Source organism: Macaca thibetana, chromosome 11 (genome assembly GCF_024542745.1).
Source record: "Macaca thibetana thibetana isolate TM-01 chromosome 11, ASM2454274v1, whole genome shotgun sequence".
Classification (NCBI taxonomy): domain Eukaryota; kingdom Metazoa; phylum Chordata; class Mammalia; order Primates; family Cercopithecidae; genus Macaca; species Macaca thibetana.
Genome location: NC_065588.1, coordinates 110,301,131 through 110,327,972, shown reverse-complemented (window position 1 = coordinate 110,327,972; position 26,842 = coordinate 110,301,131). Strand labels below are relative to the sequence as shown.

The 26,842-nt window shown below is 43.1% G+C and overlaps 1 protein-coding gene across 1 annotated transcript in view; it reads left to right on the top strand.

Annotated features, from left to right (window-relative positions):
• RBM19 (RNA binding motif protein 19) overlaps window positions 1-26,842 on the top strand; it is a 368,604-nt gene that overhangs the window by 73,795 nt on the left and 267,967 nt on the right. The window lies entirely within an intron of this gene.

Sequence of the window (26,842 nt, the reverse complement as noted above, 5' to 3'; positions counted from 1 at the left end):
TGGGAAGCCAAGAAGGAACTTTTAGGCCAATCAAAACTGGATCATGAGTGGGAGTTATGGCTCATGACCATCAAGCTTAAAGTGTAGGGAATGAAGTATCTTACATTCCTCTCCCTGCTTGTTAACTCCTGACCATCTTGTCAAAAACACAGCTGTGTGCTTAGTAAAAAGGCCAGTGAGGAACTACACTTGGCATCTGAGTGCAAGCAGAGGTAGTGTCTGCCTGAGACCCCAGCAGGGGAAACTGAGCCTCAGGCCCTGGAGTCCAAAAAAATGCTGCAGACTCATCTGACTGGTTCAGAAGGATCTCTTTGCAGCTCCCTCAGAGAATCTGAACTCCTTCCATAGGTAAGAGTTAGCAAATAGGGCAGTGAATGTGGAAATCTGTCACGGGAGTGCAGGGCTCCAGTGTACACTTCCTAGGGTGTCCTTGTGGGTGCCGTTGCTTCTTGGTTCTTCACCTGGACTCTGGAGTCTTCACTGGGTAAGTAGACTTCATGGAAACTTTCCAGTTTTGTCAGGCAAGCAGCTTGCTGGTGTCAGCACTGTTCTGGATTAGATTTCCTACCCTCATTGAATAGGGGAATACCTCTTCACAGCCACTGTTGCTTGTGTCAACGGACCTGGTGCTGAATGTCAGTGAAGTACTCATCCTAGGTTTGACACTGCTGCTCCCAATGTAAATGCAGACTTCTTGTAATGAGTGGGAACCTCTAGCTGGCCCTTTGGGCACTGATTAGCAAAACCTTCAGAATAATGAAATACATGCAGAAAATATTCCCTGGGGACTTGCACAAAACTACATGGGCTACAGGGCACAGTGGTCTTTTGAGTGGCTTGGTGTAAGGGTCTCTAGTTAGCTCTTAACCTGTTACAGAAAAAGCCAGAATATCTTTAGCCTTCAAGCATGACCCATGTTCTACAACTGACTCAGGCAAGTCTTACATGCTTCCCCCCACTGCTATTCCAGCGGCATTTTTGCAAACACTTGACCTCAAATTTCATAGGAACACATATGTATGTGTGATGTCTCAAGTTACTAAAGACAACACATTGATGAAAATAACCCCATTATAATTAAACCTATGGGTCCTCAAACTTCCAATTCTCAAACATCAGAACTCTTGACTACACAAATGAGGATCCAAGTGTCATAACATTTGTGGCTAGTCAGTATCACAAGTGTCCTTTAAACCATAGGGTTTTTTTTATCCCGGTCCTATTCCTTCTGTGAAGGATGGTTAGCAACATGTAGATATGCACAGCTCAGAGGCTTCCTGCTCCTCTGTTCACATGTCCTTCCAAAAGTTCTGTCTCCCAGCTGTGAATAATGGAGGATGAATACTGCCTCATACTATTTCCTCCAACCTCCAGAGAAATATGTGATCTTAATTACCACTTAATGCCTCTGTGGCTATTCTACTAAGGCAAAGTGAGAGAAGTAGCTGACATGTAAAAAGATGAACTAAATTGAGATTGGAAGCCTTGCAACGAAACAAAGTTCTCAATAGGCTTTTCTAGTCTGTCCTTAGCTTCTCTAAGAATTCTAGAAGGTAAAGCCAGGTGACAGCAAAAAGGCTGCTGTCCTGATAAGGGCTCAGAGGTAGGCCTCACTCTTCAAGGTCCATCTGGGCTGGCTTCTGAGCCCAGAGCAGCCAGGCAGGGGAGTCCTAAGGTAGTGTCAGGGTTTTGTGTATCGGTCAGAGGCGTCTGGCTTCTGTCAGTTTGTGGTCTGAGTCAGTGGATAATGGAGCCCTGGGAGACATCCCAACTGCCCCATGGGGCCCCGTTTGACTTTATTGGTCAATAAAGGGTCTGTTCCCATTGTTCTGTACACATAAGATGTTGTAAGCGGGGGACACTGATTTCAGGTAGAGTCTTCATCTTCATGCCCTCTAAGCATTTCTGCCACCTACCAGGAAGGTAGGATCTTACAGGTGGTCTGTACTAGCTCTCCCAACCATGTCTTTACATTTATGACCAGTTAACCCAGAATGATGGATAACCTGCAGGACTCTGACCGTGGACTCCTCACTGGTTTCTTGAGTGCAGGCCCTGGTAGAATGTTTTTGGCAAGAAGTCAATGAAGATGAGGAGCTCTTGGGTGTCCTCTCTGGAGGTGATCTTCTTTCCTCTATCATGGTTCTTCTCCATTTTTGTCTATTGAGGGGGATAAATGTATGAGATCCTTGGTTTCCTATCTACTTCACTCTGATGTATGGAATCTAAAATCATCCACCTACAAATCCCATCTATAGATGTTAGAAAAAATCTCCGTTCATGAAAATTTCTAGGTTTCTATTCCTGGAAAACACTATAGACTTATAAATTGTTTTTAATGTGTTGTGATTTTTGACTTCTAAGTTAGCCTATGTTTGGCAGATGTTCCCTTAACTGGAACTTGGTTAACTTGATCCGAAACCCTATATATTTCATTGCTTTAGGGTGAAACATCCATGCTTATCTAGCATTTTTCCTTCCCTGGAGGATAAATTAGCCCCTTGCCTAAAAGGCATTTTATTACACTTGAGCATTCAAAGAATACATAGATGCTAGCTGAGTTCACTGTTCCAGACAGTAAGTTTGCCCTTTTATTATAACTTTTTATATTTTTACTAAAACTTTGTTTCCCTAAGAAGTAAATATTCTTACCCAAGAGTATAAGTTTTGGGCAACAGTTGCCATGTTCCTGCAGAATCAATGGTTCTGTCACTTCCCAAGAAGCTCGAGGACTGAAGGCCAAGAGGGAAGAATCTTACTGTCCTGACTTCAAATTGTAGCATTGGCAGTCCCTATACTTAAGGGCAGATGCTGAATGTGTTCACAACAAAATGAGGACCTCTAGTGAAACAATCATTCTTACCACTTCCATGGATAAGCCTGGGAATTGCCCAGCCAGGTTTTCCTAAACTGTCAGCCTTAATGAGGCTCTAGCACCAATGCTTGGCCTCTTAGTTCTAGGTTCTAGTGTTAACCTATAACCTCAGGTGAGGTGACCATACCAGAGCATCCATCCTGAGTGTGGTCTCTTGGATGGACATCTACATTCCAGCCCAAATCTCTAGTAATGGACTTTGTAGGTATAGATCTGAAGGGGGACATGGCCTTCTGAGACTAAGATGATTCTAAAACCTGGTACTGATATCTTCCCAACTGGAATCTGCTCCTGTAGGCAAGTCAGTGACCTTAACTCTAACTAGGTAAAACTCATGGAATTTCTCCCTGAAAGTTTTGTTTCTCAAAGACAAGCCCATATGTAGGAGGAAATCTTGAGGGTTCCTTACCTGACTTTGGCTCATGAGCCAGTGGTTCATACTATTCCACCACTTATGTCTATTCCTCACCTTCTGATCTTAACCTCATTTGGGTGAGCTCATGGCAACTTCAGAGCTGGAAACAAGATGCGTAACATGCCCCTGACAACTGATCCAGGTATAGATCTGTGTTTGTATATCGCTTAAGTGAGTATGACCTCTTCTATGTCTGGTATCTGGGGCTGCCATCTCCTGAATGTTGGGAGAACCTGCTTGTGGAGACCATGGGATGGAATAGAGGACACCCAAGGCTTTGATTCTCCAGTTGCTCACATGTGTGTATGCTGGGCTTGACTGGCCCTTCACTATCCTTGATGTACATCCTTGGGGATTCAGATTTGAGTGTAGTTCTAGCCATGTGTGCACCCAAGGAATCAGTTATTCCAGAAAAGGAATAGAACAGGAGGTCCAAGACCACTGGAACTATCCTTCCACATGGAATCCCTAATTGGGAAGAGAACCTAGGAACATGGATGCCCACAGGTTGAAGGTTCCTACCCCAGTGACTGAACTCTGCCTCCTTCTTTGAGTCATCTTGTGACCTCTCCAAGGTATAAGCCATCTCATGGCCTTTCCTAGACTTGGAGTGAATGCTCCTGACTGACGTCTGAGGTACATACAGGTTCCGACTTACTGCCAGACAGACGAAGCTAAGCTACCATGTGTGGCCACTGAGGTGTTATTTCCTTTCTCATGTAACTGGGAAGGAGGCTCTGGGAGATGCACAATACTGGGGTTGGGAAGGACTTGGACAACAAGGGTTCATCTTGGGTAGAAGGAAGTATACACCTATTATGTTCTAGGCTTTGACTCAGAACAGTTGTTAAAGCTACTCTTACACACTTCTCTGGGTTCTTGCTCATTCTTGGCCCTCTTAGCTCTGTCAGAAGCCTGGGAAAGGCCAAAAAAGCTTGCTCAGGAGGAACCATGTTGCTCCAGGTTGGAGGGAGTCATGACTTATGGTTCTTGGTATACTACTAGAAGGATAAGCAGTGAACACTTAACTGCGTTTACACAAATTCTCAGCATCTAATTTCTCCCTGCAGACTAAAATCCTGAACGTCTTCAGAGAAATGCAGTTCTATCAATGCCAAAACTGGCAAGAAACTGCCCTTGGCATCTTGGGATGAGGAGTCTGAGGCTCTAACATGGTAAACTGAACCTCGGGACCCCAACGGTGTGGAGGGGAAGAGCAGCCACAGGCTCATTTAACTTGTCCTCTGCCCCTTAGTTTTGTGAGAATCTCAACATATTTCTCAGATGAAGTACTTTGACAGCTGGGGGTATGATGGAAATCTGTCTTGGCAGAATACGCTTTCCTTTATAGGTTAACAGCAGATTTAATCAGCAGAAACCTCACAAGCCAGAAGGAATTGGGGACCTATCTTTAACCTCCTGAAACAAAATTCTCAGTGAAGAATTTTGTATCCAGCAAAACTAAGCTTCATAATAGAACGAGAGTCTTTTTCAGATAAATGCTGAGAGAATTCACTACCAAGCCAGCACTACAAAAACAAAAACAAAAACAAAAAACAAAAAATCCCACCCTATACCTAGGAAAGGCCACAAAGCTGCTTCTGATCTTGGGGATGCCACAAGAAGATTCCAGAGAAAAGGGAGGAAGCGTTCTGCCAATAGGGCAGTATCCCTCAACCTTGGAACTAAGGGGATCCCTAGAGGACTAGACATTCCCAGGCTCTTACCAAATGAGAATGACACTTGTGGCAAGTATAGGTTTTTTGTTCCCTCTAAGGCAAGAGAAGTCTCAGCCATCACCTCCACCACCAGACACGTAAGAGGTTTCTGTTCCTGAAGGATGGGGATTTGGGAGACAATATTTAAGTTGGCAGGGACTTTTGTAGCAAGAGTTTACTTAGCTGGAACAAGCATGTATTATCTAGGTTTTGACTTAATCTGGTAAAGCTGTTATTGTATGCTTTTCCTGGCTTATCCCTTTCTTGGTCTTCCTGGCTCCGTGGTGGGAGACTGGGAGCCTCAGAGGAGAAGCCAGTAAACTTTCTCAGGTAAGACAGCAGCTATACCAAGTTAGAGGGAGTTATGATTTCTAGAAGTGTAAGGGATAGAACTTTACATCCTCAAATCCTTGCTTACTGAATCCTGAATGTAGTTTGAGCAACATGCAGCTGTGCTCTGAATGAAGAGGCTATGAAGGAACTAGGCTTGGCATCTTTGCACAGGGAGGCTGAGGCTTAGAAGGGCAGAGGGAAGTAAGCATCTCTTTGAGATCCCAACCTGGGGAAACTGAACCTCAGACCCCATGGTACAGAGAAGAGCAGTTGCAGGGTCACCTGACCAGTCGCCCGGGGTTCCCCTTCCAGTTCCTGAGAAATTCTGAACTCACTTCTTGGGTAAAGATCTGACAACTGGAAGCATAAACATGTAAATCTGTCTTGGAATGCAGAGCTCTTAGAATGGGTGCCATTGTTCCTTGGTGAGTTCTCCCTGACCTTGACTCGCACATCTACCTGCAGGTACAGACTTGGTGGGAGCCTCCTGCCATGTAGGACAGGCCTATTTCTGGTGTCTACACTGGTGCTGAGTTGCAAGTTCCCTTCTGGATAGGGGAACACTGTCATTGCCACTGGGTTACACCAACTAGAAAATGACCCAATGGTGAATGTTACTGAAGTCACCATTCTTGGTTTATCTCAACTACTCCATGTATATACAGATCCCCTCGTGTTTAGTGGGGCCTTGTGTTGATATAATGGAAACTTTCTATTGAAAAACACATAAGGCATTCAGAATTCTGATCAACATAATCTTTTATATAGAAAGGAAACTCTTGTGACAATAATTATGGCTGGACCACGTGGCATGTGCCTCTAGAGATGTTGTATTAGTCTGTTTTCACATCGCTGATAGACATACCTGAGACTGAGTAATCTACAAAGAAAGAGGTTTAATTGACTCTCACAGTTCCACATGGCTGAGGAGGCCTCACAATCATGGTGGGAGGCAAGGAGGAATAAAGGTATGTCTTACATGAAAGCAGGCAAGAGAAGAATGAGAAATGAAGGGGATTGAACCCTTTATAAAACTAGCAGATCTCATGAGAACTCATTGCCATGAGAACAGTATAGGGGAAACCAACCCCATGATTCAAATATCTCTACCTGGTTTCACTCTTGACACATGGGGTTATTAAAATTCAAGGTGAGATTTGTGTGGGGACACAGCCAAACCATATCAAATCCCTTACAAAAGTACCCAACACTATCTGGAAGTATGAAGACATACCCAGGCAAGTGTTCCACATTGTACTGTATAAGACCCCTTACCCGAAGTATCCTCCCAAAAGTCTCAATCTTCCATTTACCCCCATCATGCATCGTTCTGAAGTAAACAATTTGTACGCATGCTTATAAACAGAGCCATGCTGAGTTCTACTTTTTCAAGGCAATGAAAAACTTCATAGTGAAACTTATCCCATGAAACTGACAAATCGCTTAAATCCACTTAGTCTCTGAAATGGCCCTAAGGTCATACAGCAAGAATTAATCTAAAACTTAAGAACTTGTTCAAATTACCACAAACTCAAGATCTACACCTGCTTTTCAGCTCAGCTCAGTGAGAAAGTACACTCCACCATGAGACAGCCAAGAGCAAGGGACTCCCCTGCACCCACCCAACTCCCATTTAGAGGGCTACTTTTCATGGAGGGGCAGAACATAAGGATTTCTTGTCCTGCTTCTAGCCTACCTGTTGCTGAGGCTAATCCCATGTGTGCTTGGCTGGAGGGATGGAGCTCTTGTCTTCTATCCAGCTCCCATTTATGGGATAGAGGCTCTATCTTGGGCTAGGTGTTGAGAATACTAGGGCTCACAAGGCAGGGGTTTCATACCAAGAGGCAAGGTAAGGAAACCTGGAGTTGTTCTTCGCCTTTCATCACGCTCTCCTAAAAAGGGATGTCTGGGCTTCCCATTGTTATCCCTAGCACTAGTCACAGCTTGCATTTTTCCTTAGTGTGGAGAGAAATAGAACAACAGAGCTCCAATCTCCCCTCAAAAGAACTGACTTCATATGCAGTGGTGTGGAGAAGTTCAGGCCAAAGGCCACTCGCAAGCACTATGGAGGCTATGGGAAAAGGGGCATATTAGACACTAATAGCTTCACTGAAGATACAGGCTAACCTGGAGAGCTAGCTCTGAGAAAAACCAGAAGACAGGTGAAGGAAGCCCTCTTGGGGTGGGAACTTGCTTCAAACACTGCATGTAGATAACTAGAAGACAGATCAATCATGCTTGAAGCAAGGAGGGTTTATAGGTACTTGATCAAGTTTTGGATAAACCCAACCAGTTGCATCTCCAAGGAGATGTCTACTACACAACCGACCATCTTGATTCAGATTAAGTCAAGAACTCAGAAGAGGCAGAATAACTGAGGTTGCTGCTATAAGATTTATGGTCTTGTCCCCTTGCTTATACCTATGCTTATCAAACCTCTGGAGTAAAGGTTTTGGCTCAACTCCTAGAAGCCAATAGGTAGAGGCCATAAGTTCTTGTTACTGTTGTAAGCTTTCCAGAGGCATTGCTAAACTGTTTACCACTTCAATTTTCCCGGATGTCTTTTGCCCATTTCTTACAAAGGTTACAAAGGGTAAACTTTGGAAACACGTTTGTCTTCATAGTCTCCACCAAATCTATTTCTGTTGGCTCTCAAATAAGAGTTGACATAAACTTCTTAAATGCCTGTGTTTCATGATGGGGAAGCAGACTGGTTGGCCATGGAAGCTTTGGGATTAGAGAAACTTGACACTAAGGAAGAACAGCTTTGTTTTGATGGTCTTATTGCCTCCTGGAAAAGGAGATCAAGGACTCTATCCTGTTTACATTTCTTAAACCTATTATCCTGATGTACCAACTTATGGATTCTTGGAGATCAGTAAGGGGATTACTCTGGAATGAAAGAAGCAGGGAAATGCTGGAATGTCCCCTTCTCTGAAGATGAAGAAACTTCTCTTGTGGGACCTCTAAGAACAGCTAACATGAGCCCTGATTCTTCTAGTCCTTCCAAATTTATGGTAGTGCAGTTACTATCTAATGTTTTTGTGGTTACCAGGCCAAAGAATGTGAACTAGAGCTGACTTAGCATGAAATGGACTAGCTTCATGATCTGAGTTTAGAAGCATTACAGCAAAACTAGAAGCACTCAACAGGCTACTTTAGTTATCTCTCCAGAAATAATTGAAGTAGCAGCTTGGAAGGTAAGATGTTAATAGAAAGCAGCTTTCTTAATAGACCACTATTTCAATTGGGTACTCTTCTTTATTAAACTAAGTGTACCTGGACTTGTTTCTGAGCCCAGAACAAAGTCTGAAGCTTGTGTCTGGTGCCAGGTTTTCAGCAACTGATGGGAAGGGTTCAGTTTCTCACTTCATGTTCATCGCCAGCTCCATCTGCATGACAGCTTGGGCTGCCCTGTAGGTCTCTCACATCAAAACGTCCCCATCACTCAAGGTGCTGAACACCACCTGTGAACTTGCCTTTCTCCATATGTTCTGACAATCAATCCCACATGGAGGGTATATTATAGATAGCATTTTCTTTTGAGTGGTGTCATGTCCAAGCACTTCTACAGGTCCAGAAGGTAGGACCTTAATATTTACACTAGCCCCTTCCATGCTTCTGTCACATTCTTATGACCAACTAATCCAGAATGTGCAATAACTCAAGATGTCTAACCTGAACTTTTCAAAGTTACTGGTGGTTGACTAAGTGTGACCTCTTGGTAACATCCCTCACGGGGAGTGGGTGTTTCTTAAGGCATCTAGACACAAAAGAAGCCCCACTATTGATGAGACAGAGGTTGATAATATAGTTTAACCCCTATCCATTGGAAAGCTGGCTTTTTCCTTTTCTTATGTCTGGGATGAATCTTGAGCCTATGGTTTACCTAGTATTTTACCTATTCTCTATAATATTGAAGCTACTTTTAAATAAAATTGACTTAGATATTGTCATCTTCAAGAAGTCTGGAAGTCCTTAATCCTAGCCAAAGATGGCTTCAGGAAAGACTAATGCCAAAGTATATGCTTGGCATGAATATGGATATGTCTTAAAAAGGGGTAGGGCTCCAATCTACATTTCCTTGGGCATCCTTTGGTTGCTATTCCTCAGTAACTCATCCTTCACATTGACTCCAGAATCGATCTGCAAGTGCAGACGTGGTATGAGCTTCCATCCAGGCTTCACTGGGCAGGCCCCTTGATGATATCAGCACTGTCCTGGGTTGCAGCTTTCCCCTCCCATTGAGTAGGGGAATGCTCTGTCACCGCCATGGGGTCACTTGTGCCGGAAGTCTAATGGTGAATGTCAAAGTGACCAAGTTTGGTGTCAACTTCCCTGATACTGACTCAGTGTCAAGCACAAGAGCCTCCCATTTGCCTATGGATATCCTCTTTGCCAAAATGAAAACAAAATCATTCAGATCTTCTCAAGGTGAGATTTCAGTAAAATAAGTTTTGCAACTCCCTAGAAATACTTCTCCTTGAACCAAGGAATGAAACAGCTGTCTGAAGTCCCCAAGAATGTTTACCTTTCCTGTAGTCCCTGAACCTATGTAAACCAAAACTGTCCTGGCCTTTCAGGTGGCCTGGAAGTTTTGTTTAAACTTAAGTCCCCAGACATGTCAAACTCTAGATAGTAGTTACAACTTTCAAATGCCCACAACCAGCAATTACCATTCGTGGCTAGTCTTGTTTCATATGTGCCCCCACCTACTTTTCCTGAGTCGTTTGAAGCCAATGTTAACCCTCAACCTATTCAGATATCTCTAAAGGATTTTTAACCATCATGTAATACTTCAATACCTAAAAAGCTTAACCAGTTTCTTTATCACTAGATATAACCCATCAGTTTCCAAACTTCAAAGTGTCATGCATGTCATGACTTGATTTGAATCCTGATTAAAATAAAGTCAAATCCTGATTCAAATAATCTTAAAACATAGTTGGTTGTTACATCTTTTTTCCTTTTGCTACCTTATCTAGTAAGTTGCTACATCTTAAACTGCAGGTTTCTTTTTCTTCCCATCACATACTTCTCAAAGATGGCTGATTGTCCCACTTTGTATATCTTATTGCATGCCCATGCTATCATCTAAGTTTATTCTACTTAAAAATCTGATTTACACTTGCAGAATAAACAGGTCTATCTTTCTCTAACTTTCCTTCTGAGAGCACCTTTATCCTGGGTCTTGGAGCAGGAATCACTATGGGGGGTATCAAGTCAGAACCCAGAGAAGGTAAAGTTGGTTATTCTCCCATGTCTGTGTGGCACTGAGCATTAGGCTTAGGATAAGCACTCATCAATCACTGGGGCCAACCCTGAACAGATTTGTGACCTTGTTGAAGATGCTGCAGTGGCAACTGAATCTGGTTGTAGCCTCACCTGAGTGCCTTCATGGCTACTTCTATAAGGTTCCTTCTCTATGGAATCTTAACACTAAATCAGATTTCTGAACATCGACAGCACAAATGTTGTCCTTAGTTTGGGGAGTGAAGGACTGCACGTGGGTAACTTCTACAGAAATCTTTCCCTTGATGCTGGGTTGGTCTGGTTACTTGAAAGGTTTTAGGTGAACCAATAACTATCTCCGTGGAGACCTGTATCATGTAACACAGGCCATATTGAGCCAAATACTGACTTAACCTCTCAGGCCACTACTGTAGGACTTCAGCACTTTTGCCTTTTCTTGAAGGCAATGTCCGCAGACCTTTGGACTGAAGGGTTCACAAGAAATTTGGTGAAGGATTAAACCAAGAGTCCTTGCTGTTGTCTTAAGCCTTTCTAGAGGCATTGCTGAACTACTCTTAAGTTTCTTCCTGAATGACTTTCTTGCCCATCTCTAACATGGCGGGGGATTACTTTGAGGACATACATTGGCAATCTCTACATCTGCCTGTCTGTTGGTCTCAACTAACATAGCTGACACCATCTCTTAAAACACCGTGTTGACTCATGGGGAGGCAGACTGCTTGGCTATGGGGATTATAGCACTAGAAACCTAACACTTCGAGCAGTCCTGTCTTATGGTCCTAGAGCTACATGAAGGGAGACAGAATTATTCTGTTAACTTAGGTATCTTAAAGGCCCAGTTTCCCTCAAGTTCTTAGTGTAAATTCCTAAACACAAATTAGGGTTGATCTTATAGAAGGATCCAAGGAAACTTTGGAATGTCCACTTGGCCCAATGATGGAGGAAGGAAAAAGTCTAAAACTACCTGAGCCACGTTTTGATTTCTTCTGTCCTTTGAAATACTTTGAACTCCAGTCTGCTTAGAAGGATGCCTTTGGGGGTACACTTCCTATCATAATGAGAATGTAGCTCACATATTGGATAAAGTAGAATATATTCCCTGATGTGGTTAGAAATCTTGCAATGAAATTAAAAGCACATTTTCCTAAATTAAGAAACCTAAGTAGCATCCTAGAAAGTAATGTGCCAATAGAAGGGCTGCTACTACTTTTTTCAGATCTGCTTTAATAACCAGTGCCACCAGAAAATAACCAATACTCCCTTGTCAGTAACATGTTCAAGTTGACCAACTATTTGTAAACCTTCTTGTATACAAGTACAGGTGTCTTTTACACTACAGTCATGGGGCTCAGGTGACTGCTATAGATATGACCAGTGTCTACCTCTCCAGAATAAGCAGGGCATAGGAAACCCTTAAGTGGTAATGGGGGAATAGCAGACCCAAATAGCCAACTTTAAGGACCACCTTCCTGATCTCCACTCAAAAGGAGATCCTTATTTCTAACCAGATTACTCACCTCAATCCTGGTTCTTGGTGAGTAGGACGGTTTTCTCTAGAAAAACATAGTTACGTGTGGATGACTTGTTTTTATACTTAAACATAAAAATCTAAATGAAAACCCAAGCAATAAGATTTTTTTTTTAGAAGAGAGATCAACCAGCTTATACTCTGAACCTTGCCTTCAGGCAAGGACATTATGATAGGACTTTTTAGACCTTAGAAGCAGACCTCAAAACAATCTCATTCCCCTACTGCCTTTTCATTGCCTTTCTCTCCCCAAGGCAGGAATCTTCCCCTGCTTTCCTGTCTTGGAGTTAGCCATAAAAGAAATTATCAGACCTACATTGTCTGATCTGTAGGTCACAAGACCCCATCTGAGAAGGGGTCCTGCCCCACACTTTGGAGGAAGGAATGCTACAGAGACATTGGGAAGAATTGGAAGAGTTAGGCCTTGCTGAGTTTCCCTGCTCAGATAATCTTTATAATCTCATTAGGAGACACAATCACATTTCTACATGGTTGTCCATCACACCCATCTCATGTCTCCAAGAGGACCAGATTTGGGGAGCTTTTAGACAGCTGAACATGTGGAGTTCCCTGGAAAGTGTCCCAGGGGGGAGGGCATGGCAGCTTCATACCTCTTCTGCCATACTTAGTCTATGTGTGTCTGTTTCCTTTGTAATCTTTATAAAAGAAACATAAGTTTCCCTGAGTTCCCCAAGGTGCTCTAGCAAATTCACTGAACCCAGTTCGTGGTAGATCCCAATTGAAGGCTAGTCAGTTCTGAAGGCCCAGACTTGTGCCTGGTGGGAAGGAGTGGGGACAGTCTTTTGGGACTGAGTTTTCAATCTGGATGGGATGCCATCTCCAAGTGGATAGTGTCAATTTAAATTGGATCCTCAGCTGATATCCACTGTAGGACTGAATACTTGGAGAAACCCCTACACACTTGGTTACAGAAGTCTTTTGGGATAAGTATTGAATTAGAAGTGTTTTCCCCAACAGAGGCATTTAGACTCGAGCATGGGAAACACAGTAAGAGATCAAGGGCATTTTCTTCAATCTCTAGTTCTTTTTCCTTAACCTGAATGAATTTCTACTGAATGGAAAGTATGACCTCTTAAGAAATAGAACTTCCAAGATAAATCCTAACCTAATCATCAGACCCTCCCCTTTCATCAACCTCAAAAATCCTCCAGATATACCTGTCTGGATAGCTACATCTGGGCAAACATACCTGATTCCATGGAAGCAGGGGTCACTTTTTTCACCCCCATCACTAAAAATCACTAGAAAGCTTCAGTGATTAGAGGAAAAAGGTGAACGTGAGATAAAAACATGTTCCCTCCATCCTGGCCAGCTAAAGCAGGAGTTAATAACTGGGTATGAAAAACAGACTTTGACATTCTACCTTTTACCTAACAGCTACTAGGACAATTGGAAGAGTCGAGAGTAGGATGAAGTGGGAAGACTTTGAAAGGTGGTCCACTTAGCTTCATTATGGAAGGGCTCAATGCTAGCTTCATTGACATGTGTAAATGAAGACTTGTGTCACTGAAGAGCTCACAGATGTGACCACAGATGGTCTTCAGTTAACCTTCTCCTGGTCAATAGCCCAGGGAATGGGGAAGCTGGCCCCATGGGTGACCATGCCAGCAGGGAAGTTAATGGCTGTCGGTTTTGTGAATCTGGCTAGGCATTTGGTATTGCCCAGGACCATCTTGGGATCATAAACCTGAATAGGGCACTGATATCAGTGGCTTAGTCTTTCAATGGCTGCCTCAATGTATTTCAGCCTTCTCTTGCATGGCCTTGGTGCTGAACTTGGGATAACCTTCTGCACCATTCTAGTTACCAAGAATAACCACCTTTGATCCTAATCTATTGCTCCAAAGTATTCACACAATGCAGGATGAAATGGACTACCCTGAGAGGATCTCACTATGTCAATTGTTCCACATTTCTCTATCAAATTCCCACTGGGCTTTCCTGACCTTGGCATGCATCCTCACCATCCTGATGCCCATATATAGACTTTGTAGTGAGCCTCCTTGATATTCCTGCTGCAGTACATCTACTTTTAAACTGCAGCAATATGAACCTTGGGACCCAGGGAAGTCATTGGAAAGCAAACTGAAGGGATGCCCATCTACTATGAGAAACATATTCCTGTTCCATTCCAAATCAGGGATGCTGGTTGTTCACCATGTCTCTACCTATTTACAGGTGTGCCTTAAACTGACCTTTTATAGATTTTGGGGTATGCTTAGACTTCACAGAACACCAGCTGGCTCCTTGTAGGGGTTCTTGTAGGAAGAGTCCCAAAATGGCAGCAGGGATGAGATGTCACTGTTACAGGCTTCAGATTGAAAAGCACTAGAGCCATAAACTCCACTCACTCTACACGCTTGGGCCCACTGTCCTGGGAGTGGACCTTACAGCATGATCCTCTTCTGATACCATCAATCCAAACATACATGGCTTGAACTCTCCCACTGTCTTAGTCCATTTTGGCTGCTATACCAGGATGTTTCAGACTGGGTGACTTAAGACAACTTCTCGTACAGTTCTGGAGACTAGGAAATCTAATGCCAAGGAACCAGATCCAACTGTATGAGAGCTGCTCTGATTCCAAGATGCTGCCCTGTTGCTGTGTTGTCACTCAGTGGACAAAGCAAAAGAGCCAAATCTTGTATGAAGCCCCACTCATGAGGCCCTGAGGCCCCATGACCAAATTGCCTCTTAAAGGCTTTACCTCTTAATACTATCACACACTGTCCTTAAGTTTCAATACCCAAATCTTAAATGGGATACAAACTACAGCACCCACCCTGAATTAGGAACACGTTACTTGTTTGACCCGTCTGTTCAAGTGGAAACTTGAGGTGGCCATGGTGGAAGGGTGTTCTAGATGGCAAAAGTGAGGAGAAGCAGCCTGGTATGTTCCTCAGTACTCTATTTCCCTCCCATCTTCACCTCTTGAAGGGCTGCTATCTAATGAAGCTGCATTCTACCATGTCTCATCTAAGTGCCTTTCTCAAAAGCAAGATTCATTTGGGCATATTCCTGTGTCTAGAGCAGACAGGTAAAGACTAGGGCAGTACCTACTCTTCACTGATTGGCAGGAAAGGTCTGGTCTTGATACTACTTGATCACCAGCTCTGAGACAGCTGTTCTTTGGAGCCCCATGTTGAGGAGTGTCATGCTCATTAGGAGACACTATAGACTCACGGGGAAAGGTACCCTCCAGGTTGTGTGAGGTTTAGAGGAGGTGTTAGGGCAAGTGTGGCATCTGCTTGCAGCTGGGGGTCTCCACCTTGTTCCCTTCTAAGGCTTGAGGCTACATGTATGGATTGGAAAGCAGGATCTTAAAGGAGACTGATAGAATACTACCCCCACATGGTTTTTTCTAAGACTTAAGTTTTTGAAGAATCCAAAGTCATATCAACTTGACACACTGAAATTGTCTCCTTGTTTTGGTTGAGCTTATCCAACACCTATATAGTACTCCTACCAGAGGGCCTTTCTAGAAGCAATGCATCAGGTTATCTTGTCATAAGTTATACCAAATTTGGTTAGGAGGAGCACTTTCAAGCTTGGCTGTGCTCTCAATGTTTCTCTTCAAGCACTTTTCTCATAATTTTATTCACCTTAGACTACCATTTTTGAGGCTGTCCTGGTTCCTTTATATAAGATAATAACTTTTGGAAATGACCTGAATATTAAATATAATAGAAAGTTCTATAATTCTGTTCGAAATGCACATTGTCAATAGCAGAAAACCAGAAATACGTGAAATGGTAGTTCTTAGCTATGGTGAAGGAAACCTACATCAAGTCTTTCCAATCTTTTTAATCTTCAGTTCCAAGTATAACATCTAATATTGTTGGCTGATGGAAAGAAATCTGGCTTTCAGATTTCTATACTGACAGAAGTCTTAGGACCTGGAGAAGATGCCAGCTCCAAAATAAGCTTGTGGTAATCATGGCAAGGTGACAAATTCCTTCTGCAGCCTCCTGGAATGGTCCAGGATTCTCCCAGCATTCATTTAAGCTGAGTAATCCTGAGCAGAGGACTCCATCCTGCAGTGTTTTGGCTTCCAATTCCAGCCTCAAATGTCACCTAAAGTGATAAGGCAAAACACCAAGCCATACTAGCTCTGGCTATTACAAATCTGGAAGTTATGAACACACAGCAATTGTTCATTCCCAGCTAAACCCTCTTATGTCATGGTCTCTGTAGCTCAGGTCTGGAACTAGGTCTTTGCTACTCAAACTTCATGATTTATCCTGAAGAACCATTCCTGTTGAAAGAATCAAGCTGAAGGATGAGTAAGAATGCTTTGTAATTCTGCAGTGCCTCACATCCACTACCCAGTATGGTCAGAAGCGCTTCCCTATGTTTTTTTCCCTAGAGGGGTAGACTAAATGAAGCATATGACATTATCACTTCTCCCTTCCAAAATATAGCTCTCCAAAATATATATCACTTCTCCCTTCCAAAACTGGATCTTGACTTAGGATCCAGTGTCTCCTTTGGGAGGGTCAATCCATCTGAAGTCTTAAACTTGCACACTTATTTCCCTACCTTCTACTCTTGTTCACTTTGACCACAGGTGGTTTTGCTTGGACTTAGGTCTAGAAACTAGATTATCTTGATTTTGGGTCAGTTAACCACAGAATCAAATACTAGTTCATTCAAAATGTGTGACTCTTTGCATCTGTTGCTTCAGTATTGGCCACTGGGCATCTGATACCCCAATTGGACCTCAGGGAAAAATCCCTGAACTGGGCTGAGGGAGCAGTTGTTGACTGTCAATTCTACCGTAATCTAAGAGTGACTTAAACCCAAAGCAGTGGTCAGTCTCTTCTTGAGCCTGTAAACTTCTTGGAAAGTCTATAGACAATAGGGGTAGGTGAGGAAGGTGCCTGTGAGAAGATTGTCTCCAACATTGCCAGTGGGAAACACATGCCCTTTATCTGCCTAGGCACTTGTCATTTTCATTGGGGACAGATTATAAAACCTAGGAACTTCAATTCTGGAAACTTCTCAGAGGTCTTCGGTGTGACCTCTTGAGACAGTTACCAATAACTGTTAAAGTTGGTGTTGGCTCCATTCTGGAACAATTTAACTTATTATGTCATTGTCCTTAGAATTTTGCTTTGTTTTTGTCTAGATTATCATAAAAGCAAAGAAGGACAGTCTTACCTGGGGGGAAAAAAAAATAGTCTGTTTCCAAATGGTGGAAGACAGTACTTATAAGGAGAGTTACTGGCCATGTGGTCAGGGAGTCTGATCACATGGAGCTTTGAGCAAGTCAGGATGTTGTCTGAGAACCCTTTGGAAGCCACTGGAAACCAGGAACTTGTTTGGTGTTGGAAGTCTGACTTGTAGAAACTCACGTTGGTTGTTTTATTATACTTTAAGTTCTGGGATACATGCAGAAAGTGCAGGTTTGTTACATAGGTATACATGTGCCATGGTGGTTTGCTGCACCCAACAACCCATCTACATTAGGTATTTCTCCTAATGCTATCCCTCCCCCAGCCCTCCCCCACAGGCCCCAGTGTGATGTTCCCCTCCCTGTGTCCATGTGTTCTCATTGTTCAATTCCCACTTATGAGAACATGTGGTGTTTGGCTTCCTGTTTCTGTGTTAGTTTGCTGAGAATGATGGTTTCCGGATTCATCCATGTCCCTGCGAAGGACATAAACTCATCATTTTTTATGGCTACATAGTATTCTGCATTGTACATGTGCCACATTTTCTTTATCCCGTCTATCATTGATGGGCATTTGGGTTGGTTCTTTGCTATTGTGAACAGTGCTGCAATAAACATACACGTGCATGTGTTTTTATAGAATATTTATAATCCTTTGGGTATATACCAAGTAATGGGATTGCTGGGTCAAATGGTATTTCTGGTTCTAGATCCTTGAGTCACCACACTGTCTTCCACAATGGTTGAACTAATTTACACTCCACCAACATTGTAAAAACATTTCTTATTTCTCCACATGCTCTCCAGCATCTGTTTCCTGACTTTTTAATGACTGCCATTCTAACTGGTATGAGATGGAATATCATTGTGGTTGGTTTTGATTTGCATTTCTCTAATGACCAGTGATGAGCTTTTTTTCATGTTTGGCCACATAAATGTCATCTTTGGAGAAGTATCTGTTCATATCCTTCATGCTCTTTTTGATGGGGTTTTTCTTGTAAATTTGAGTTCCTTGTAGATTCTGGATATTAGCCCTTTGTCAGATTAAAGACTTAAATATAAGACCTAAAAACCATAAAAACCCTAGAAGAAAACCTAGGCAATACCATTCAGAACATAGGCATGGGCAAAGACTTCATGACTAAAATGCCAAAAGCAATGGCAATGAAAGCCAAAATTGACAAATGGGATCTAATTAAGCAGCTTCTGCACAGCTAAAGAAACTATCATCAGAGTGAACAGGTAACCTACAGAATGGGAGAAAATTTTTGCAATCTATCCATCTGACAAAGGAACTCATGTTTAACAACTTGGCTCTAAGAACACTCAGGCTTATATAAAAACCATATGCTAGAGGTTTTTGCACTTATTAGTCACCAGTAGCTGAGACCCAGCAAGAGATTAGGATTCTCAGGCTGGTTTCAGAAGAGGGTTTTGTCAGAGCTGGACTCTCCAATACAGACTTTCTTGAGATAGCAGGTAAATTTTCAGGGCATCCTCCATTTACCTAATAAATAACTTTCTGGCACTTGAAGCCAGGAAATTCACAGAAGGATATTAATGGGCAAAGCCAACTGGCACCTATGTGTTGTTCCCAACTGGGGTAGGGATTTGACAAGGCCACATCTTAGCCCAAATTAATCTGGGCTCCATGCTGGGACTGCTGCTTCCCAATAAGGGGAAAAAGATCAAATTTTCAGTAGATGTCAACTTAGACTGAGTATCTGCCTGGTCTTCCAATATTAAAGCTATTCTGAAAGACTAGAAAGAACTGCTAATGCCATCACTGGATCCAAATCAAGACCTATCTATATTCTCACTGCAAATAATCCAATAGAATCACGGAAGAACTTTCTGTTACTCAAAAACTAAATGCTTACTATAGATCTATTCTAGATGCTTCCCATGCTCTTAAGCTATAAACTGGCTGGTATGAAAATCCCACTTCTAGAAACTTAAGCTTAGGGCTTAGAATCTGGTGTCACATGATACATGTGAAAGAACCAGGATTTGCACCTGAGTTCAACTTCCAAGGCCTGTTCTCTCCTTTTGACTGAGATTTCCCTGGCTAATAGGAATCGAGAAACCAGCAAGAAGTTTTTGTACTGAAATTATGTTCCAGTGGCTGTAGGCTTCCACCTACTTATTTCAGCAGCTGCAGAAAATGATTCTCGTGTTTCTGGGATTTTGTCTGTGGTATCTCCAAAACACAAACTCTTGGAGAGACCCTTCTAATGATAGGGATGGGGGCAGAGAAATTCTAGGCAGAAAAGGGGTAGGTCTGCAACAAAACCCCACCTGTAAGCTGAAAGACCTGAAACTATGGCCCAAAGGGGGAACTTTTGTCCCTGTTTTCCAGCTTGAATGTTGCCTTTTCCTAAACTACCCATGACCTGCCCTGCCCCCATCCTGTGCCTATAAATATCCCAGACTCAGCTGGTAGAGAGAAGTAGCTGGACATCAGGGACTATGGCCAGACATCAGAAGTGGCTTGGTTTCAGGGGGATAGCTTGATGGCATAGCTTCGGAGAAGAATCCAGCCAGAGACAGCCAGATTCCAGGGGAAGATTACCAACCCACCCCATCCCTTTTTCAGCTCCCCTTAGGGGTGTGAGCCAGTTTCATTGGCAATAAAATCCCCTGCATTTACCATCCATCAATTCACTCATGCAACCTCATTTTTCCTGGATGTCAGATGAGCTCAGAGCCACCAGTGTAGATACAGAAAGCTGTCAGCTGGCCCTTTGCCCTCTCTGGCAGAGGGCAGCTGCCTTATGTGGAAGAGTGGAGGGCCCATTGAGCTGTTAAAACTTGACCTTCCACAGACAGCAGAGCTAAAAGAGCACTGTAACACACCCTCTGGGGCTTCAGAAGTCACAGGCACCCTGCCTGGATGCTGCTGCGGGGCCTGAGCCAAGTTCTCTCCTGCCAGTCAGTGCTCAAAAGTGCTCACTCTGGCTCCTGCACCCTCTCACCTGCACTCCTCCTCCCATGAGGGGTGGAATGCAGTGAGTCTGAGTGACTGGAGTGTGATCCTGCCCACACCAAGGCTGCCAGTCAATTCCAGTGCTCATGCACTTCAGTCGCCACCTTGTTCACTTGCATGCTCCTTCCTTCGAGGAGTTGTGGCAGACTGAGTAAACAAGGCACCCCTGTTGTGAGTCCCACGAAGGGGTCAGGGAAGTATCCTGCTTCAATTACAGTGATCTAGGGAGGAAAGTCCTCATAGTCACTCTAAGCAATGGTAGACCCAACCTTGAGTTCAAATTACTGATGAGAACTTAACACTCATGGAGCCCAGTTTGATAGGCAAGACTCATGGGTGAGACTCTTAGTAACTTGCCAAGATTGAGCCTATATGTTAGGAGTTGAAAAGAAATTGGTGGTTGAATCAAAAACCTGAGTCTCATTCAAAGCTTTCCATTATCGCTTATCCTTTTATCTTTAGTTCCAACAGTCACTTCAATACAAAACAGACAAAAGAAGCATACAAATGTGGCAAAACAACCAAAAGCTATCACAACAACTGGAACTGTGGTGATATTTTGGCACCCAAACTGCTTTTAAATGTCCTGTGTCTCCGTAAGCCTGCTGCAGTTCTTGGTATCATTCTTAGATCTACCAAACCTTGCCCCAGTCATCTTCTGACAAACATCCTGACCTTGCCTACTCAATTGTGTAGTCACTCCTGTTTGGTAACTGTATATATAAATCTTTATTGGAAAACCAAAAATCACTTAAGCTGCCAATCCAGCAACATCCTTTGGGATCTGGGAGGACTGTGTTGCATTCTGCTTCAGATTAATTCAGTGGAGAACTCTGCAGAGGAAGTCTTACCTGTGGATTTCGGGGAGTGTCCTATTGCAACAGTCTTGAGCAAAATTTAGATGACCTGTGAGAGCTCTTAGAAACAACCAAACTCAAGGGCAGCTGAACTTGCTTTGGGAAGATACCTAAGAACAACTGCCCGTCTTCCTCCAGGGGGCTCAATCTCACAGGCAGCTCATGCCTGGTGTCCAGGGCCATGGTAAACATCTTGTATTGTTCCTTAAAGCAGTCAGCTACTGCCTCAAAGGGGCTGAGCATCTTGATTTGGTGGCTGAGGTTGTCTGCCAGCTCCCACTGACCCTAGCTGAGGCCTCTGTGCTTCAGCTTTTTTCTGTAGCTTCTTTCCACATACTGCTCTGCTTTTGAGCTAAGCAAGACTGTTCTTCTTTACAGTTAGCAGAGTGGATAGTAATTGGGACTCTTCTATCACTTTGAACAAACGGGTTCTCTGAGGGGCAAAAACGATGTGGACTTGGTTTCGACATTGTCTTTTCTAACTGGAGTCTTTCTGACCACACTTACCATGAATGGCTGAGCCAGGTCGAGGGAGTGGGGGCTGGGCTGTGCCCTAGACTGCAGGTTAGCCTTTCTGAACCCGCTGCTATCAGCTCTGCTTTCCTGGAACATGTTGTATTTCCTTTTGCCTTCAGATAGCTTCCCACTCTGTGGTGCTTTTGTGTGGTATTTCTTTTTTAGGCAGAGTCTTGCCCAGGCTGGAATGCAATGGCATGCTTACTGAGCCTCAACCTCCGAAGCTCAAGTCATGCTCACCTAAGCCTCTTGAGAAGCTGAGACTGCAGGCATACACACACCTATGCCTGGCTAACTTTAGATGGTCTTTAGCATGCAGAAGCCTTTTGTGTTCTTATACTGCAAGTATCAAGACTCAACTACTTTCCACTTTATACTCTTTTCACTTTCATTTTGGCACCACTAGGATCATTGGGACAAGCTGCAGAAGGCTACCAGCTTCCCGAGAAATACAACTTCCTGCCTCCTACTCCAAGTAGCAGGGACCTCTACCGCCTCACTTGTGGGTTGGGCCATATTGCAGAGCTGCGAGAGGAACGGCCATGGGCTAAATGGGTGCGTCCCCCCACCCTAAGATGTCTTATAGAGAATGTAGTGCTGAACTTCATTCAGTTCATCTGTCTTGAATTTCAGAGACATCAGTCTTGGTCAGTGTATTCTTGCTCATCAACTCTTAAGAACTTATCTAGAATATAAATCGGAGTTGGCCTGTAGATGAGAAGTTTGGAAAGAATCTTTTGACCCAAGATGACACCAGCCTTTCCTGAATGGGGCCTTCTCTTCTACTGAGTGTCCATGTAGAAGACATGGACAAGACCTAACTGCTCTTGTGCATGTGAGACTTTATCAGCAGTGTTCAGGCAAAGAGCCATGAGTTTTCATAACTCAGAACTAGATGCTGTAGCCTTTTCAACCATGAATAGGAAATCTTAACAGTTGAGTCCTCAAATAGAGGTTCTTGTTTTGTACTATCCTACAAAATCTCAGGAGACGTCAGTGTCTCTGGGACTTATGTTGAAGCCACGTGGCATGATAGGCTCTGGTTGCCTAAAATAGATTTGGATTGACACCCTGACTAATGCCTTCATGAGTGCCAAAGTAATGAGACTACTGTGGTCAAGACACTAAAATGATTTCCTTCACCTAAAAAAAAAAAAAAAAAAAAAAAAAAAAACCATCCCTTGAAATTGCCAAAGGTATGCCTTAGTAGTTTTTCTCAGAACAAATAGGCTGGATATTGTGGCTCATGCCTGGTGATCAGTGCTTTAAGAGGTTGAGGTGAGAGGATCACTTAAGACCAGGAATTTGAGACCAGCCTGGGCAGTGTAGTAAGACCCCATCTGTATAAAACACACATGTTCAAAAATACCAGTGTAGGCTAGAAGCAGTGGGTCATGCCTGTAATCCCACCACTTTGGGAGGTCGAGCCAAATGGGTCACCTTGAGATTGGGAGTTCAATACCAGCCTGGCCAACATGGCAAAACCCTATGTCGACTAAAAATACAAAAATTATCTGGGCGTGGTGGCACATGCCTGTGATCTCAGTTCCTCACAAGGCTGAGGCAGGAGAATTGCTTGAACCCAGGAGGCAGTTTGTAGTGATCTGAGATTGTGCCACTGCACTCCAGCCTGGGCAACAGAGAGACTGTCTGGAAAAAAAAAAAAAAAATCAGTGTAGACAGTAAAAGGCAATAGTATATTCTTGTGGTTAAGTACCCCTCTCATTGAAACCTAAGGCCCAGCTTAGACTTTTCCAGAGCAGGCAGTTGAGCAGGATTGGTGGCAATGCCTAGGCCTCACCAGCTGGCAGGAAGGGGGCCCAAGTTTCCCTTTCCTAGAATGAGAGGCTTTGAAGGAGCAGAGTCCTGGCTGGAACTTCAGTTACTCAGTGGAGTCTCTATGTGCAGAATAGTTCGAGCCTTCACAGGAACCCCAAAGCCTACAGGGAAAAGCAAACCCAAATTCCAGGTACTGCATAAGGTGAGTCCAGGAATGCTTCCTGTCTTCAGGACGGAGCTCAGCACCTGGATCCTCTCCATGCCCTTGGACCACTTGCTCCTGTCCAAGTCTGTAATCAAGTCAAGATTTGTGATGGGTGGTGTATCAGTTTATTAGGAGTCAACATCTGTGAAAAGGGTGTGAAAGTACCAAGTGGTGGCCCCAATGACTCCTGCAAACTCCAGACACCCTTTTCCATGCCCTCATGATATAACAACTCATGCCTCCTAACCAGATTTGGCTGCCCCTGCAGGTATAACTCCTGCCTGCCAGTCTACTGGCAGAAACCTGGTCACTGCTACGGGTTGAACATCCCTTATTCAAAATGCTTGGGAACAGAAGTATCTTCAGGGTATTTTGGATTTGAGTATTTGCATTCACATGAGAGATCTTGGGTGGGACAAGTCTAAAAACAATTTCATGTATACCTTCACCTAAAGGTTACTTTATGATATTTGTGCTTGAAACAAAGTTTATACCAAACCATCAAAGTAAAGGTGTCACTATCTCAGCCACCCATATGGACAACCTATAGTTTAGCATCACCATCATTCTTGACTTTGAGTTTATATGCCACTGATAAGCAATCACTTGCTTATTTAATAGTAAAAAGACATACAACTAATGCAATGAAAAGTGCATGGGGTAACTATGCCCAGTAGCACCACCAGAATACCTGCATCAGCTATTAAACAGAAGTGGGCTTTCAGTCTACCTATGATGCTGTTTTTGATTAAAAGGTTACACTGTATTTTCTTTACATGAGAAAGCATCAAGCAGTTGAAGGACCAGGAAATGGGCCCTTCAGCAGTGAGACATTCTGCTGAATGGGTTTTTAATGCTTCCTCCAGCGTCATCCACCTCATTTAAACCATCATTTAAACCATCACTTTTACTGATAAAATGAGACTGATACAATTTAAGAACATACTCTGCTCTAGTTTTTAAGCCCATCACACACTTAACCCATCACACACTTAACCGTGTCATTTGTAGGTACCACTTCTATACTATTTTGCTGTTTCCACAATCACCTTGATTCAGAGCCATTTCCGCTATTTCCCCAGCAATGAACAACTTTCTAAAAGTCAGCATCCATTTCTTCCAGCTTACTAATGGACTCTGAAGACATATCTTTTGCATATGTAAGGGTCACTTCCTGCACGAAAATTCTTCAAAGTCATTACCTTGTTCACCACTGAACATAATTGCAGCCCAGAGGTTGTATGTTCAGGCACACGCTGATCACTGTTCCAAGCACTGACAACAGCATATAAGCATTTGCTATGCTGGGTTCCTTTTGAAAACCTACACCCATACTTCTGTTAACAGCGGCTAGCATGCTGTTCAAAGTGTTCATTTACTGGTCTAAGGCTTATCCTAGTCATGTGGCTGAATTAATGCAACTGTGTTGTGAAAGTACATGGCATAAACACTTTTTAATAACTTCAGCTGGAAGATAAACAGAACAATTGTCAAGGAATAACAATCTCAGTGTTGTCATCCAGTCTAGCTTCCCTGCAGTGAGTATGAGTTACTGACACAAAATGATAAACAGGGGAAGATGTCCCTAAATTACTCCCTTTTGTTAGCACAATAATGGACTTGTAGGAAACTCAGTGAGGACACAAGCTTTTGCCAGTCATAACAAGTTTACACTATGTCTTCATTAGCACATCCCGGCATAGTTACTGTCCTTGGCATCCTCAATTTCTATTGGCTGTCCCATCAGCTGTAGTCTTTCTAGGGCAATAATGATAAAACAGTATTTTGTCAGAATCATAGACTTTCACCAGAAGTGACCTTGGCAGAATGACTAAGGAATTTCTTCACTGCTTCGTGATCAGATGTCTTTATTGCCACAAATGTTTGAAAACTTATTATGTCTTTTAAACTGCTGTGATCAGCCTGTTGAATATTAAGTTCCCCCTAATTTTCAATCCATGGTGATCTCTGCTTGTTTCATAATTAGCACAGCATTGAGTGACATGTGTTCACTGCCATGCGGACAGATCTACTCTCAAACACGATTACCCTCACTTACAGCTTTATTTAATGTTTTCCTACTATCCACTACTTTCAGCATGAATTTCACTAGCTTATTTTTTTTTTGTCAGGTCACATAGTGGTCATTCCATATGGTGGTCAATATATACTCTTCTGTAAGATGCTTCACACTAACTGCTGTTCAGTTTCTCCAACAGCTTGACTTCTGTGCTATAGATAAACATAAATGCTGCCTTTTTATCACTGTTATCCACAGGGCTGTCTATAGGACTTGACCCTTCTGGTATCTCTCTCTACCAGAGCTTAGTGCCAAGACCAGCTCAGTCAGGGAGACCCTAACCCAGCAGTGCTAGAGGAATTAAAGACACACACATAGAAATATAGAGGTGTGAAGTGGGAAATCAGGGGTCTCACAGCCTTCAGAGCCGAGATCCCTGAACAGAGATTTACCCACGTATTTAGTAACAGCAAACCGGTCATTAGCATTGTTTCTATAGATATTAAATTAACTAAAAGTATCCCTTATGGGAAATGAAGCGATGGGCCAAATTAAAGGAATAGGTTGCGCTAGTTAACTGCAGCAGGAGCATGTCCTTAAGGCACAGATCCTCATGCTATTTTGTTTGTGGCTTAAGAATGCCTTTAAGCAGTTTTCTGCCCTGGGCGGGCCAGGTATTCCTTACCCTCATTGGCATAAACCCACAACCTTCCAGCGTGGGCGTTATGGCCATCATGAACATGTCACAATGCTGCACATATTTTGTTTTGGGGCCAGTTTATGGCCAGATTTTGGGGGTCCTGCTCCCAACATGTCCCCCTTTTGATTTGCAAATCGATAAAAGCAAGGGCAGCTTTGTCACAGTGAGTTACTTCTTGCAGGAGTCAGGATCCACATCTGCAGACTATACAAAGACAACACAGATTAAAAGCACAATCGTCACTGAAATCAGAGCTTCCAAGTGTTTTCATCCATTTTAATGGGTTACTAGCTAATTTGTCTGCAGCTCTTTTAAGCACTCCAGTTCCTGGCATTAAGGTCAGGTGTGCCTGGGATGCTTTAAATATTTGTTCTTTAAGTTTGCAATATCCAAAGACAAGTTTTTAGTCTTTCTAGATGCTTTGTTATTCTTTCCCTAATTTTGATCTTAAGAGCTACTAATA